This window comes from Triturus cristatus, chromosome 9 (assembly GCF_964204655.1).
Source record: "Triturus cristatus chromosome 9, aTriCri1.1, whole genome shotgun sequence".
Classification (NCBI taxonomy): domain Eukaryota; kingdom Metazoa; phylum Chordata; class Amphibia; order Caudata; family Salamandridae; genus Triturus; species Triturus cristatus.
Window position 1 is genome coordinate 619765131 of NC_140592.1, and position 17956 is coordinate 619783086.

The following is a 17956-nucleotide window of genomic DNA, read 5'->3' on the forward strand; positions in this document are numbered from 1 at the left end:
AGCCTTCTCGGCGTCCAGCATTAACATGCCTATCTGGTGACCCTCTTGACTAGCAATATCAAAAGCCGCATCGGCAGTATTAATATGGGTTACTGTTTCCCTTCCTGGAACAAAACCATGTTGTTCATCTGATACCAACCGATGTATATACAAAGAAAGACGTGAGGCAAGAAGTTTCGCATAGATTTTCGCGTCCGAGTTAATAAGGGAAATCGGTCGGTATGAGCCCAGTTCATTTGCTGGTTTGCCCTTTTTGAGAAAGATCATAATATTAGTACGATTCCATGAGGGGGCAGCCACCCCACCCTGAAGTATATCATTAATCAGCTCGAGAAAAATTGGCATCAGGGTATCCCTAAAAATGTTATAGAACTCAAGAGGAATTATATCCTCACCCGCTGCCTTACCATTAGACAGAGAGCTAATTGCTAAATTCAGCTCCTCCAAATCTGCACTTTTCTCCAATTTCCAGGTTTTGAGATATCTCCAAAGATATTAGACCACTTTCTCCTAAGTACTCCCTAACTATCGACTGATTAGAACTGCCAGATTGTTTATATAAGGTATCATAAAAAATCCTAAACTGTTCTACTATATCCTCAGTTTTCGCATATGTAGTACCGTCTAGCCCTTTAATACTCTTAATATGTAATTTAGCCTTACGATCAGCTAATTGATAAGCCAATACATTCCCGGCCCTCTCGCCATATTCATATTGCAAAGATCTAAACTTAATAAAATTATTAGCAACCTTATCCTTCTTCCCTCTGATCAATTTAGCTCTCACAGCGATAATCTGAGCATAGATTAAAGATTCACTACTATCTTTTATCGCAATTGCCTGAGCATGTTGCAGCTCCAATTCAGAAATTTGCCGACGTTCATTATTTATTTTAATATTATTAAATCTATTTTTTTTGTGATCCCAATCCTTAACGTAAAATTGATGGTAGCAAAACAATTGGGAATAAAACACAAATTTGTTCCAAACAGGGGTCCTGAAAATATTTCTTTCTTGGGGCCCCCAAAATCCTTAAGATGATACTGTCCTGACTTTGTATTTTTTCTGAACGTTCATTCTTAACATATAATGTCTACAAGCATGGACAGCATGTGATTCCTACACCTCATAACCGTCATTGACTTAAGTAATATTTCCTATACATTGATTTACATACTTGTATGATCTATTGTGTCTCTGTGTGTGATGCAAAGCGCTCTGACGCCCTCCACTGGGATGAGTAGTGCTATAAAAGAATCAAATGAAAAATAAATTAGTAGATGCCATTCAAATCATCATTAATGTAATTACTCATGAACAAAGATAAATCTTGCGTTCTTACAGTGCTTGCACATCTCTTACATCGGTGGCTTGAGCAAAATCAAAAACCTGCCTCCAAGACACAGTTTCTCTAAAGTACCTGTGAAGTGATAAGCTGTGTGTCTTTGTTTCCTTCCATTACATTGGCAGCTAGGTGTTAGACTCCAGATGACTCCCAGCCAGGATTATATGTGAACAAAAAAAAGGCTGAAGGCTCTTAACCCCTTCGCTGCGGCGGAAATTCCGCCGCAGCGCTGGGGGGTGCGGGGGGGCAGCGCGGTGGCGCGGTGCTCATGACGGAGCCACTCCGTCATGAGCCACGGTTGGGCTGTGCTCATGACGGAGTGGTTCCATCATGACTCCGCCCACGGCGCTAATCGCCCGCACAGGCGGGGAATTAGCGCCGCGTGGGCGTCGCGGCCACCAACGGCCGCAGCATGACGGAACCACTCCGTCATGAGCACACGGCAACCGTGGCTCATGACGGCGTGGTTCCGTCATGAGCACGGAACGAGTTAAAATGGGGCCTTTGTTGTGCCGCCCTGCAAGTGAAAATGAGAAAGCCCCCTCACTGCCTGCAATGCTACATGGAACGAAATGCTCCCAATATGCAGCTGCTAAATGGTGTCCCGGTGTCCAGTGGTTTAAATGAAAATAATAGCTGCAGGTATTCCCAAAATAGACCCGTGGACAAGGGGTGGAACAAGGGGTGGAGATTGGGGCGGTACAGGGGGTGGGGCTATGTTTCTAACTTTTTCACGCTTTCTATGCAGGAATCTGCATGCATTGTAAGAATGTTGAGAAATGGACAAATAGAAGAATCTTAGCAACTCTACAAGGTAATAAATATGACTGGCACCCTATGTTTAGACACACACAAAATCCACATTTGAGATTGATGGGGATATCAACTCTAACTGAAAAATTCAGAAAGCAATTCAGCAGTGCAAGAACGATGCTGGAAGTTGAGAGAGTCATTAAATTCCTGAATTTAAAAAATTGCTACATACTAATAAATGAGTACTACTGTATGTGTAATTGTTACCAATTTCTTTAGGGCACAGCTTTAAAAAAAATGATCTGCCCACAATCAAAGGTTTTTGAGCCGATGTCAGGACTCAAACCATGTTCTACAGTTCCAAAATTGGCCGCTCTTCACATTAGGCCATATCTTATCTGCTGCTGCTACATTGTTACCTCTCTGGTAACTTGTGCTGGAGTTTGGTGTTGGAGGGATATTCACTGACACTGTTTCAATTAATGCAAGTTTTTCATTGCACAAGGCACTTTTAGCTGGTTAACCCCATGTTGTTCTTGCAGTACAAAGCTTACACACATTGCAGGCTAAACAGATAAACAGCATGTAGGTTTCACTCCTGTTAAAAAAGTGTGCACTTTACAACAAAACACAGCGGCTGTGCCAATGGCCTGCAGTTTACCAGAAGATGAAGGAGTTCTTCTACTTCCTGCTTCCTGTAGCGCGGCGGGGCCTGGTAGTGATTAGGCCTCAGCTGCGCGAAATTAAAGACACAATATAGTTACTTTCACTATCGTGGCCGGAAGACCCCGAGCGGTCTCTGGCCGTTTATTTATCCCCTCGGGTCGAACCCGCCCCAAGGGGTGTGGGGATGTGTGTAGATGGCAACACTAGTGAAGAGCCCGAGTGGCTCTCTACATCCCTCCTTTCTTTCAGTTCTTGACCATCAAGTCCTCTCAGTTCACGGAGACATATATACAAAGTCTTTCAGTCTCTGACTTGGCACAGGGTTTGGCCGGAGACCATACTTCTGGCTCCGGGAACTAGGACCGGCCTGAGCACTGGACGGGATACTCTTGGATGACTCGGTTGCCGTGCTTTGACCAGTCGACCTGGCAGCGTCACTAGACCCTTGGCTAGCTTTCCGTGGTGTCTCCGATGGTGGGCTCCTCATGCTGGTAGAAGCAGGTGGGGAGGAACTCGGAAGGGTGTCCTGATGGTCAGATGCTTCTTGGTCCAGCTCCCTCTCGGACACCTTCTTAAAGCTGAACACATTTTTTGTGACAGAGTGCTGTCTCCTTTGAGCAGTAACCATGGTCCCTTGAACGCCTACAACGAAACATGCTTCCGGCTCATAGGGGGTCCGGAACTTCCAACCGGGGTGTCGGTCTTTAATCACCACCCGATAACTCTCAGATGATGTTCCTGTGCCCTTCGGGCTTCACTGGCCTTTCGATTGGTTGTTTCTGTCTTTGTTTGGACTGCGTCGTTGTCCCGTTCCATGGGTATCCACGTCGGGTCAGACAGGATGCTGTCTCGTGGTGCCCTTTTGAACAATAGATGAGCCGGCGCGCACTTGGTCGTACTGTGTGCGGTCTGTCGATATGCTCCCAGAAATTGATCGAGAGTCGTTTCAGCGTCTTCTCCCCCATCCACAGCGATAGGCAGTGCTCGGTTGAGAGTCCTCATTAGGCGTTCTACTCCCCATTTGCTTGGGGCCATAGCGGGGTGATCTTCCGGTGCTGTATTGCTTTGTTTTCAAGGTACTCCTGAAAGTCTCGGCCCTGAAATGGGGGTCCATTGTCGGACTTGACCTTCTCCGGTAGCCCCATCATTGCAAAAGTTCTGTCGAGGACCCTCTTTACTTGTGGAAATGCCGTTGACGCAACTATTTCCACTATGGGAAACTTTGAGAAGGAGTCGACGATGACCAGCATGTGATGCCCATCCGGGAAGCTCCCAAAGTCGAGACTGATTTGAGTCCAGGGGGCCGTGCTCGGCTCTTCCGTGATCACTGGTGCCGGTGCGGGATCGCCTCCAGTGATCGTGCAGGCATGGCACTGCCTTACCATTTAATCCACCATAGAGTCCATTGCCAGGAACTAGACCTTGGCCCACAGCCTGGCTTTCATTTTCACCCTTCCTTGGCGGCCAACATGTGCCAGCATGAGGATCTTCTTCTGTAAACCCTCTGGGACCACTATGAGGTGCCCTCTCAGAACCACTCCTTGCTCACCCACGCTGAGTTCGAGGCATATTTGCCACAGCTGCTGTCAGGCGCGACTGACTTCCGGCCGGAGGACGTGGCCCCGTCCATGAAGTGTGTCCATCCGTTGTTCTCAAGTGCCTCCTTTACCCGGGACAGTGTGTGATCCTCCTGGGTTGCCATGCTGATTTCTTCCAGCGTCATGGCCGACGGGCACGCTCCTTGAGACACCATATTCATGAAGGCCTCTGTGTGACACGCATCTTCCGACAGGTCTGACGCCCTTGGGGGCTCCGGGTGACGAGACAGGTAGTCGGACAGATTATGAGCGCCAGGAAGGTAGATTACTTTAAAGTTGTATGATTGCAGCTGCACCGCCCACCGTTCTATCCGCGGGGGTGCCAACCGAGATGAGCCTACGAACAGCGGTAGCAGTGGCTTGTGGTCGGTACAACGTGAAACTCCTGGCCACACAGATACAGGTGGAAGTGCTGGCACGCCCACTTGAGGGCCAACGCCTCCCTTTCCATTTGAGCGTACCTGGTCTCTGTGTCTGTGAGAGCCTTACTTGCATAGGCAACTGACTTCCAGATCTCCAAACCATGTTCTTGCAGGAGGACCGCCCCTAGGCCGACCGGACTGGCGTCGACGACTAGCTCCGTGCGCCGCTGGGGGTGGAAGTAGGCCATTACCGTCTTGTCAAGTAATCCCGCCTTGATGGCGTTGAACGCCTTGTTGGCAGCCACCACCCACTCCCATTTGTGATCTTGACGTGTGAGGGTCCGAAGTGGTTCTGATATGGCAGCAAGATCCGGGATGAACCGCCCACAGTACGTGGCCATACCGAGAAAACTCCTCACCTCCGTTGGATTCTCCGGGGTGTTGGCGGCACGGATGGCCGCTGCCTTCTTGGGGTCCACAAGCAATCTATCCCAGGTGAAGGTGTACCCAAAGAAGTCAACTGTCTCTTGATAGAATGAGCATTTGGACTTGTGCAGGGTCAGGCCACAGTCTGTGAGTCTCTGCAGAGCAGCTCGGAGGTGAAGGTGATGGTCTTCCAGGGTGCTGGAAAACACCAAAATGTCGTCACTCAGGTTGATTACCCCCTGTAACCCAGACAGCGCTTCCCTCATGGCGTTTTGAAAGACTTCAGCTGCCGATGACACCCCAAAACGGAGCCGTTTATATCTTCGGAGTCCTATGTGGGTCGAAAAGGTCATGATATACCGACTTTCCGGCTCCAATTCCAGCTGATGGTAGCCAGCGTTGAGATCCAACTTAGCGAACCACTTGGCTCCATTCAAATCGGCCACTATGTCGTCCATCGTGGGCGTGATATGGCATTCTCTCTTCACGGCGGTGTTTGGCAGCCTCATATCGACGCAGAGCCAGATGGCTCCAGGTTGCTTGGGCTTAGGTGCTACAACCAGCGGAGAAACCCAGGGGGTTGGGCCAGAAACCTTTTCGATTACATCCAGTTCCTCGAGTTTCTTTAGTTCTTCCTCGACCTGCGGGCGAAGGTTGAATGGCACTCTCTGGTGTCTGAGGGCTACTGGTCTGACCGAGGGGTCAATGTGTAGTTTAAACCTTTTGCCTTTGAGTTTTCCTAGTCCTTCAATGAGAGCCAGGAACTCCTGCAGTATTGCTTCAGCGTGCGAGTCATGGACTTGATTCGCGAAGAATACGAGTCCCAGATCTTCTGCCATGTGGCAGCTCAGCAGGGTCCCTTTTCCTCCCTCCATGATGTAGAACCGGGTTTCTGTTGAGTTGTTCCCGCTCATGACTTTTGCTTGCATGACACCACGGAGAGGAAGCGGGTCAGTCCCTCCATATGCATATATTCGGGCTGTAGAGGGTGTTAGCGGGGGACGAGGTGCCAGGCTGTGGTATTGTGTTGAGTCCATCACGTTGACAGACGCTCCTTGTCAATGAGGGCTCGTACTTCTGTGCCTGCGACGGAGCACATGGGAGGTGGCCGCCGCCGCCGATCCTTTCTGCCAAAGTACGACACTACAAACACCTCGTCATCTTCGTCTTCGTACATGGGCCATCACCCCTGTGGCTGATTGTCTGCGACCATTGGCGGATCATCAAGAGAGATCTGGCAGACGCGTTGTGCCATGCCGCGGGACCTTGATGACGTTTGCCTGAATCGCCCACCACGACAAACTTTGGCATAGTGGTTTAGCCTTCCGCACCGGGAGCATGTCTTTCCTTTTGCCCCACAGACATCCGTCGCTGGGTGGTCCTCTCCGCAATATCCACACGGTCCCCCTGGTGCTGGTTGCGGTCTGGGTGATTGGCGAGCCGCCGAGGGGCGTGGTTGGATGGCTTCAACCTTTTCCTCTTTGACCAGCGGATGTCGGGATGCCGACGACGCGGCGACCGGCGTGTGTAAAGCGGCCTCCATCTCCTGCGCTCGAACGTCCGACAGTTCATGGGAGCGAGCTAGGAGCAAGATCTCGTCCAGCGAGATTCCAGGTTGCCGGAGGATCAGCTTCCTCAGGAGTTTAGAACTGCATTCCAAGATGATTTGGTCTCTTATCTCCTCCCTCAAAATCCGTGAATGTGCACACACTGGCCAGCCAGCGCAGCCGTGCGTAAAACATGTCGACTGACTCTGAGTCCAACTGCCACGCCCTTCTGAACTTGAACTTCTCAAAATCGGGGTTGTATTGCGGGTCGAAGTGCCTGTTAAGTGCAGTGACCGCCGCGTCGTAGTCGTCGTCATTGCTCGTGTTTGGGAGCGTCTCAAAGAGGTCATACATCTCCGCACCTCCATAGTAGATGAGGAGTGAGCGTTTAACGGTGCTGTCCGTTTCTCTTGTCCCCTTGAAGTAGTGGTTGAGCCGTCCGACCCACGCTTTCCATCTCGGCGCGGCAGTGGCCGGATCTGAGGCTTCACTGAAGGGAGGTAGAGGCGCAACTGCCGTGTGGCAGTGTCCTGGAAGAGGCATATTGGCTCCCCCATGTGGATGATTCACTCCATCCTGCTGAGCAGCAGTGCCAGCTGCCGGCGGGTTGCTCATGGTGGCTGTGCGCCGGGGTCCTGGCACGAGTCAGGGGCCTGGACGTCAACCTTGGTGGCTGGGTGCGCGTGTTGGCGCGTGGCCACGTGCCACTGGCCGACTTGTGGCAACACGTGCATGCGTGGGAGGCGACGTGCCCTCTGGCGCAGTCCCGTGGTGGAAAAAGAGGCGGGTGTAGCAGGCGTCTGTGTGCCCTGATGTCCACTATTGCCTCTATCACTTATTGTTTATGTTAATGTCCTTAGAGGTGTGGCCTCCCCTCCCCCTTCTGTTGTGCCCCCTCCTTGTTTTTTTTTATTTTTTATGTGTGTCCAGAGACCCAGGGGCCAAGAGAATGCCAACAGGTGCTTTCACCTCAGTATTGCTCCATTCAGCAGGCTTGATGCACAGGGAGAGGTTGTGTCTCTCTGTTGTCTTTAGTCCTGCAGGCTCTGTCCTGGTGGGGCAGGCAGTGCATAGGGCAGCCCAAGGAAAAGGGGGCTTGTCCTTTGAGGAGCCGGTGAATCAATCACAGGGCAGGCAGCAGGAGCGGACACGGCCGCAGGACGCGCTCCGGGTGAGCGGGGCAACAGGCACTTACCCCAGGATGTAGGCAGCCTCCGAGAGTGCCGCCAGCTGAACTCGCTCCCGTTTGGGCAGGGAGACATGTGGGCGGGCGCGAACAGAGAGGCGGTCTCGGCAGGGCAGGTAGTGCAGCCTCGGAGAACACAGGGCCAGAAGGTGGCAGACGCCGGCAAGAGGGAGCTGTTCGGGTGGGCTCCGCAAGCTCCCTGCAGGAATCAGACTCGGCAGCAGAGCGGAGCAGGACCACGCGGGAAGGCACCGTGCGCTCCCAGCAGGAGTCGACCAGGTGAGCGGGCAAGCGTGGGGTGCGACCGGCCTCTTCGCCAATGTAGTGTGGCGGGGCCTGGTAGTGATTAGGCCTCAGCTGCGCGAAATTAAAGACGCAATACAGTTACTTTCACTATCGTGGCCGGAAGACCCAGAGCGGTCTCCGGCCGTTTATTTATCTCCTCGGGTCGAGCACGCCCCGAGGGGTGTGGGGATGCGTGTAGATGGCAACACTGTAGTGAAGAGCCCAAGTGGCTCTCTACACTTCCCACTAGGGTTCGATTGAGAGCCCTAGAGCTGTGTGGTAGTTGGTCCGGTCCTCCAGCCAGCTGATGCGAACTGGATTAAGTGCTCTTAGGCGAGCCAGGGAGACACACAGACAGTCTGACTGAACAGCAGAGGAAGACTCGGACAGCCAGAGATTGGGCCTGCAACAGGCTACACATTTCACCTTGCTGAACCTGATTAGACAACTGGAATCAGTAGTGGCTGCTACCGGACTTGGTCGGTGAGCCGTGAGTGTTAGGTATGAGCGCCGTTAATCAGTGCTCAAACTGGATCAGGGAGCCTGTGCATGTTCCTCACCAGGCTGTGTGATGCAGCGTGGTAGGAACATGCAAAGTGCGCATGAACTGTATGGCCGGCCCAAGAGGGCCAGCTAAACAGTTCATGTGCACTTTGAGGGGGCAAACCACTTACATGCTCTGGCCAGCCCCACCCCACCACTGACTGCAATAGGGAAAATAAAGTGATAATAATACATTATTATCATTTTAGTTTTCCTTTTTTATCAGTGGGGCACCACTGACTAGAAGTCTGAGAAAGTTGGCGTTGTGCAACAAGAATCATGGAGCAGATGCTGTATAACAATAGTCTTATGCATACTGCTCTCTGTGTGGCTCATCCTCGGGTTGGGGGGTGGTTTGAATATACGTTGCTGAGCACAACATTGCCTGTGCCAATGCTGGGCCACTGTGAGTACCGGTACTCTCCTTTGTACGAGCAGAATTTCTGGTACTCAAGGGGAGAAAACTAAAAAGTGCTGGTACTCAGTACCGGCCCATTTAAAGCATTGCCGGTGTCAGAGCCGGCTTTAGCACTGGTGGCGCCCTGTGCGACAATGTTTGTTGGTGCCCCCCAATGACCACCGCTGCCACAGATTCCCTCACTACCATCATTTAACAGTGCCCCTCAAGTCTCCATAACCAGTCTCTCAGATTCATTTAGTTTTATAGCGCCACTCATACCAGTGTGAGGTGTCAGAGCACTTTACATCATACACACATTTAACAGAGACAATCACGCGTGTAAATCAGTGTATAGGAAATATTACATAAGACAGAGGATTACAAGATATAGGAGTCACATGTCGTCCATACTGGTAGGCAGTATAGTTTGGTCTGGAAAAGCACAAATTCAGCATTTAAAACATAACACTAATTGTTAGGGGTTCTCTTTATTAATAATTTCTACCCTAATGAACCCTTCTTGCAAGATTAGCTTAAGGAAAGACCAGGCAAAAAAACATGTAGGTCTAATATACACCTTGCAGTTTGCATGCAGCTCTTTGATGACAGTTAATACTTCATTTATCTATATTAGGATTTTAACTTATAAACTGCAAGTAACAAAAAGATCTCTCTGACAAAAGCTGTAACCCATTGACCGATTAACATTATATGCACTTTGTGATCTGCATGTCACACGTTCTTAGCAGCAGTCATATTAACCCTCTGAGCTACCTTACGAGGAGTCAAACTTTCACTAGACAAAACTCCGTCTCTTTCCAGGAAGAACATTAATCACTGAAGTTATCTTGACATTTTTATGCATGCCTGAAAATTGCTGGAAGCAAGGAATGCAGCAGCAGGTGGTTTTCAAGCCATAATATATTTGCAAACAGGGCGCCCCCACCCCAAGTCAACGCCCGGCACCGTGGCACCGATTGCACCGCCCTAGTGCTGGCCCTGGCTGGTGTCGGAAAATGATACCAGGACAAATTCAGCATATTTCCCTTGGTTGGCCGGATCCCAGATCCATAGCTGGCAGAACCAGTATCCAAAGCGATCTCCCTACTTTCCAGCACAGCTTACCACTATTCCTTGGCACACTAGCGGTAACCAATAAACTTAGGAGCATATTCTCAAGAACGTGTGATAATCATCGTAAAAGTAACTAACGCAACCTACAACATCGCAGTCTATCGTGGGAAATGTACTCCTCGTTAACCAAGTATTCACAACTCGGCGGTCCCATGCAATAGTCACCAGACAATGCGTCAAATGGCGCCGTCAAAATCAATGCCACGCCGCAAAAATAATAAACAAGAACACCCAAACAGTTGCGATGCCCCAAAGCACGACACCAAAATCAGCGAAAACCAGCGACAGGCCTGCAAATCCCAAGCGTCATGTGTGAAAATGCACTGTAAAAGCCCCCCCCCCCAAAAAAAAATTCGAATTGCGTAGCACCATGGATGCACCCGGACTGAGTGCAGAGGACATCCCGAACTCCACAAGCCCCACGGAGGACCAACCTGGTACCCCATGTTCGGGGAAGGGCAAGGAGAAGAGGAAGACAGGGTTCAGTCCTCAGGAAGACCGGATCATCGTCACGGAGGTGATAGAACACCATCAACAACTGTTCGTCACCTCCACTGTGGCACTGGCAACCCAAACAGAAATATGGCAGTCCATCGTCACCAAAAGCAGTCGGAGTGTCGAGTAGGTCAATGGAGGAGGTCAAGAGGCGCTGGCATGAAGTGCACAGACAAACCAAGGAGAAGCTCGCCGCCAAAAAGAAGACAGCAAGGGCGACTGGAGGTGAGAGTCCTGCGCCACAGGAGGAGCTGGATGAGCTGGAGGAAATGGTGGCCACAGTCATCAGCGTGGAGACTGTGGCAGGAGTTGGGGGCATGGACACAGCTCAATATGACCTGACCCCACTGGAAAAGGGTGAGTAACGACCAGGGACTCAGGGGACGGGGGGAGACGGGCACAATGGCACACATGCACAATCATGTGTAGCACACTGCACATGCACAGTGACTGTGGAACATGTCCCTCATCTCCGTGGCACACTGCAGCACACACACATAGCAATTACAGCACATCCGACGACAATGTGGTACAAAGTGCAACACCTACACTGCAGAACAGTGGACACAACAGGTTCTGCGTGAGCGTAGTAACTGTCCACTCACATCTGGCATTGCCTATCACTGTGTAATAATAATGTACGGGTACTACCACACATCCATCATGTAGTCGATAATCCCACTGTCTGCTAACAAATTGCCAGCTCCACCAAAACAGTCACAATGTGCCTTGTCATGCAGTCTTTATGTAAACATCTGCTAAGCGTCAACATAATTTGGAAACTCTGTTAACCTGCCTCTTCCCATAACATTGCAGAGGGACAATCAACACATACTGTAGAGCAGACCACAAACCCCATCATTGATGATGAAGAAGACAACCTGCACATATTTCAAGACACCCTCCAACGGATAATGGACAGCCTCCGCACCCCACCCCCAGGAGCAGGGCAGGCCAGCTGCCTCAGGGTGACCCCACCACCTGCACAGACCACACAGCAGGAAACACACACCACCATGGCTGTCTCCCAGGACCCCCACGAACAATACATGAAATTTCAACTCCGTGTGTTGGGTTGCCAGGTGGAGATGGTGGATTAGCTGCGGTGGGTTTCGAGCTCGTGGCAGCCAAACTCAATGCCATACGTGGGTGTCTGAGTCCCATAAGGGACCACGTACAGTCCCTAACAGACACCCTCTGTCCGCACCATGCTCACTGACAATCCTTGGCTGACCTTGCTGGGGCAATTACTCTGATACAGGAACTGTCTAGTCAGACAGGCACCAGCGATGACAGCACAGAGTTGGCACAGATGCGGTGGACAATGAAGACGATGGAGCAGATGTAGGCTAGAAGTACGTCTCCCATGGCTGAACACCAGCGAGATGTAGCTGGGACTTACCATGCCCTGCAGTTCATCATCTTGCCATTGCTGCCATTGAGCCAGTCCCAGATAACTGCAGCGGGAACTTCGGCACACACAGCTCCGACCACGGATGTGTCCGTGGCACACAGTGATGCAGCCCCATCACCTTTGCACCCTGATGTGTCAGTGGCACCCAGTGATGCAGCCATTACACCACCACACACACCGGACACACCAGACACAGAAGAAGTATCAGAGTAGTACGACGTGGATGGCAATTGCTGTGTGAGGAAGGAGGTAGTTGCATCCATCACCGCCAGATGGCCTGTCCCTGCCTGGTTCTGCCCTATGCATCATGCCCTGGGACAACACCTTTCACTGAGCCCCGGAACATGATGCGACATCCACCCGAACCCCGACATGGACTGCCACTTCTTCACTGCTTGACAATTACACAGCAATCCTGCTGCCGACTGCACTCTCCCTCTTCCAAATCACCTATCAATCCCCAAAGGACTCTGGTTGGCCCACCACTGGGCTTCCATGTTATGTGGGCTTGGATGGCCATGTACAGCTCCAGCTCCGTCATTCACCAGAATGTGAATAAAACATTCAAAATCATACAGATGTATCATGACTATGTTCACTCACGTATGAAAGTATGGCTGGATGTAGGGACAATGATTGCACAAGAAGGTACACCCTGGTGAATGGCATCAATGCGCATGTTTATGCCTGAGACACATGGCCAATTGGATGACTGTGAAGGTGAGTACTAGCTGTGCCCCCATTGCACATCAACAACAATCTCACAGCCCCCCAAAGTAGGCACACGTTCATGAATTGAATAGGACTGTGTGTAGGAATTACCAAATCGGGACCAGCCAGGAGTGGTGTCCTACATCACATGTGACAACGAAACTTCACGTTGCATACCTACTCACACACATTTGTGTGGACATATTCTGTCATGATTCATGACATTGCTCCACATGGTCAGAGGTTGGACAACATACTCACTTTGCTGAAGACCGGTAAGTGTACATGTCTGCCAGCATCTATCCCAAAACAATGTCTGGCTCACAGAGGTGAAGCTGTCAAAAGGGACCCAACCCCAGTGTCAGTCAGAACCTCCCAGTGAAGGGACGATGCTCATTGTGGCACACAAGTGGTCAATCTAATCAACACTCATCACAGTTAGACACCAGTGAAGTTGCGTAGACTTTATTGGCATGTGTCATGTGCCTGTCAGTACGGATAAGGCAACGGCCACAACATGCAGGGACATGCTGAAGACACTTACACGCAGCATGGGAACATGTCAAGGTGCAGGAGATGGGGGAGGCAGAATTGAACACTATTCATTACGGATGGCAACTGTCTCAGCCCACCTTGCCTTGCTGGACGAGTCATGTGTTTGGCATCTGCCCATTGCCCCATGTGAGGGGGCACGACTCACAGCCCATGGGGTCTGCATAGTGCTCTGCCACAGGACTACGCCGACTGTCTGCTCTGCTAACAGTGATCAGGTGAAAGGGTCTGACACGGTCACATGTCATGCTGTGTTGCCATGTGTGTGCTCTCCCCCCAGCAGTGTGTCCGAATTGGTAACGTTGCCAAAGAATGCTGTGCTGCTCCGACCATGGAACTGCATCCCTTTGCACAGGTGTTTGTACACACGCATAGTTCCACGTACATGCATTTAAAGTCCAGACAAAGGCAGACATGTCCTCTGTTGTGGTGGGAGATGTGAGCATTCCCCGCAATGCAACAAGGTGTTGGAACCTGTGCTGTGGATGACAATCTGATGTGGCTGCAGGAACGTAGTTACTCGTCCATGAATGCCAGCACAGCTTCATGTGCAATGTGTTCCAATAGTACGTCTTTGTCGGGTTCTAGGAACACCAGGGTCAGCCAATCCATTAATTGGTCCAGGCAGATGTGCTCAGTCCACGCCGTTTCCCTAATCCGCAACACAGCCCAAAAGGGGAGCGCCTCGATGTGGTCACTGCACACGAGGAGTTGTGCAATCTCCCATGCGCAACGGCCAGCACATACGCCAGAGATCAGTGCATCCCATGCACGGCTATCTCGGTGACACTCCTGGTCGTGGGCCAACAGGGGGCGCACTGTCAGGTCATAATCCAATTCAGCTACCGTTGCGTTGGATAGGCAGACCTCCATGGGCCACTCGAATGTGCATGATCGACAGTGGAACCAGGGCTGGACGCAGGTGATGTAGGTGATCCAGCGGGTTACCAGCCTCAGGTACTCAACCACCATATACTCACCTGGGCCCATAAACACACACACGTTCAAATTAGGCTAGTAAATACCGCAGGGGGTCAATTTTTGTAAAATGCTTTTTATAAGATTAGTTACCTGTCATTCTTAACTAACCTTTCACTGAGCAAAAAGTTATTTCCTCTGGTCAATGGACCTATTAGTTAGAACTAGTTGATGGTGCAATGACATAAATCGATATTACCTTTATGATTTGAAATAACCACAGACTCGGGAAAAGTTTTAAATGTTTATCTATTCAGTTCATGTGAGCCAGATCAAATACAGTTTGAACTCCGTTTCTCCAAGGAAGGAAAGTCAATTTAATCCGATATTCAGTCATCTATATTAACGAAATTTCACAATGACAGCACTCAGAAAGGAGAGGATAGAGAGAGCAGTACAATGACATACTACACAGAAGTACATTTACCTAGGATGGTGTGGAAACCAACCCCTTGGCGAAGGAGCTGGAAGGGTCCCCTGGGATAGAACAGGTGACAAGGGCTTCAGGACAGGATAGATGACCTCTTCTAGATCCGACGCCTGCGTTGCACCCTTCTCTGACACTATCTTCCTCCTCGATTCTTCCCGCAATCTTCTTCTAATACTTTGCCTTATTTCCCTCCTCGATTCTTCTGCGATCTTCTTCTAATTAATTAAGTTTAGGCTCTAGGTTCTGCAATTCGATTCTTCTTCAGCATTCTATCAGCTCTCGGACAGCATCCCGGTCTCTCAGCATTCTAGTCTCAGCACCTCGAGTCATAACTAACTAACTAACTAAACTACCTCAATTATACCTTTCTAATGGTATGCACCACCCCTTAATGTTTCAACTTTATGAAACTCCTAATTCTGATTGGACAGGCAAGGGGGAATGATCATCATACCATGCTAAGTTTTAATAATTTTCTTTGGTTTTTTGTTTAATCTTCCCGCCCATCAATTTATTTTTCCAAGCTTTATTTCCCACCCGTATTCACATCTTTATCAACAACAATGTATACATATGGCATTCATTTCTATCCAGCACTGAGGATGTCCATCAGGTTCCCAGGACATGTAGCGAACAGCGGCCTTGGACGGGTTTCAAGACAACATCATGGCTTCCGACTGGTTATTACTGCGCCTGTGTGAGGGGTCACGTGTTGTATAGACTTTAGCATCGCTCTGAGGCCCAAATACGAACTAGCAGAGAGGTCTAAGAGAAACATATTAATTTCAAAATAAAATGATTTCACTGTATACCACCTATCTCTACTCTAATCCCATTTACTTATAATAGCTCTCCCTGCATTAGCATTTAGTAAATAGCTTGTTTTAATTTCAGCGAAGCAGATGCTTAGCATGTGAGGAGCTTTCAAGCGGCCATTTTAAATGCGATTGCGCAGGTGCAGATATTTCCCTCCAAGCGACAGCTCGTCATACTGCGTAGATGCAGTTAACGCATGCGCAATACAGTTTTCCACGTTAGCAGCCATTTTGAGTTTCACTCGGGTTACTTGTTAGTAAAACCCATAAGCAAGCGTCATTCTAGCTAAGATATGGAATGTGGTGTATATTAGTTTACACAAAACTTAAATTATATTTATACGAGTCCTTGCTCCATCATAGTCAAGACGGAAACCCAGACGGAAACTGATTCGCAACACTGCCAGTGGCTGGGATCCCAACAGATGCAGCATTCGTGCACGGTACAGTTCCACGTGACACGAGTTGTGCATGTGCCTGGGAATGCCTGCCATTGCGTTTGTTGGGCTCGTGGCATCGGCACTCCACAGACCGGCGGAAGGGCGGTGGACGATATGCCACAGCTCTGGGTAATGAGTCGTATGTGTGTGCAACGTTTGGACGTATGGGTAGTTTTTAGCCAATGTGTCAGGGGCATCTCTTACAGGTGTAGGTCGTGCAGGGACGAGTGTGTGTGCGGTGTTGGGACATTGGTGTTTCATTAGCGCAGTCCGTGGTGTGGGAGTCGTCGGAAGCTGGTATGGTATCTCACGCAGGGTGTGCCAGCCACATTCAGGAGCAAGGTCTGGAGTTAGGTTGGCCTTCAGCCTTGTGTGTTGAGACAATGGGGCTTTCATTCCTGATTTCAGTCTGGCTACTACTGGCATTTCCTAAATATAATGTGGAATTTGTGCTGACTTTGATACCCGGCCTGTGATCTGGGGTGCACAGATTTCGAGACACACGCAGCTGTTGGCATGTTTGCATGGGCCAAGGGCCCGTTGGCCTTGTGCACCTTGTTCAGTCTCTCTCTTTCTCTCTCTCCATGTCCTTTGATGAGTGCCTGACACACCTTCTTATCTTGGATATTTTCTTGCAGGCTATGTGAATCAGGGTTTCAGTGCTCACATGTATGTTGATTGTTGCAATTGTGCGACATCAGGCGGGTGCTTTTGTTCATGTTTTCATGCAGTTGATGTGCAATGTCATGGTCCGGGGAAGTTGGGAGGTGCCGGGGGGGGGGAGGGTTCGGGGGGGGGGTGGTCCTGGGGGTGGTGGCGGCCGGTGTTGTGGCCCTCTTGGGTGTCCGGCACGCATGTTCAGTGGCTTCATAGCATCTGTTGTTCTTCAGGTGTGGATGTGGGCTGTGCTCCCTTTTGTGGTGCAGGCTGCCGTCCGACTCGGCACCAGGTCAGAGCAGGTGTTAATTTTCTGCGGCTAACGCGCCTTATCGCATGTTTCGTGGTCTTTTCTCAGATCTGGCTGGTCGTTGAGAATGTTGCGGAGTGGTGTTGTCGCAGCTTTTTGCTCGGGAACGCCTACTCTGCATCTCATTAGCGATAGTTGCCGGTGTCATCTGTAGCGATGTTTTTTGTGGCTGCTATTACAGGTAAACTGGTGATATGGGCTGTTATCACCAGCTTGTGGACGGGGTGATAAATTTATCGTGACTTTGGCTGCGATAAAGTGCAGGTAACTCGGCGAAAGCTCCTTGAGAATATGGCCCTTAGTGCAAAAAAACATAAGTTGTCCTAAAACCTGGGAAATAAATCATTAAAAACCCTGACATCGTTCACCAATGCATGCCTGACTGTACAGAATCCTTCAAGATAACCTATATAAATTGCAAGAATACATTGAAAAGCGTGCATTTTATCTAGTACCCGTTAATATCAGTAAATGCAAATATCAGCTTTAGAAAAGCTGTTTGATTGACTTACGATGTTCCCACTGCAAGGCAATGCTGCCCTCTGCTGGCAAAAGGCACGAAAATGTGAGATTTCTAAGATCTTTGTTTAGTTAGGAAGAAACTGAAAATACTCCTTTTGCAAGTGGAAGTAAAAATCGGTGCAGAACCGGCTTTAGAGCTAGTGGCGCCCGGTGCCACAATCTTTTTGGTGACCCCTTCCCCATGACTATCTCCTCATAGTACCTCACTGCCACCCAGCAAAAGTGCCCCTCATCTATCCATAGCCCTTTCCTCACATACATTTCATTTGTTTTAAAGCACTGGTAAAGGCTGGTTTTACTAATCGACTCAGCTATCCACATAAAATACAGATCTGTTCTTTCCAGCAGACATATTAACCCTCTGCTCTACTTTACAGCAAGTGAAA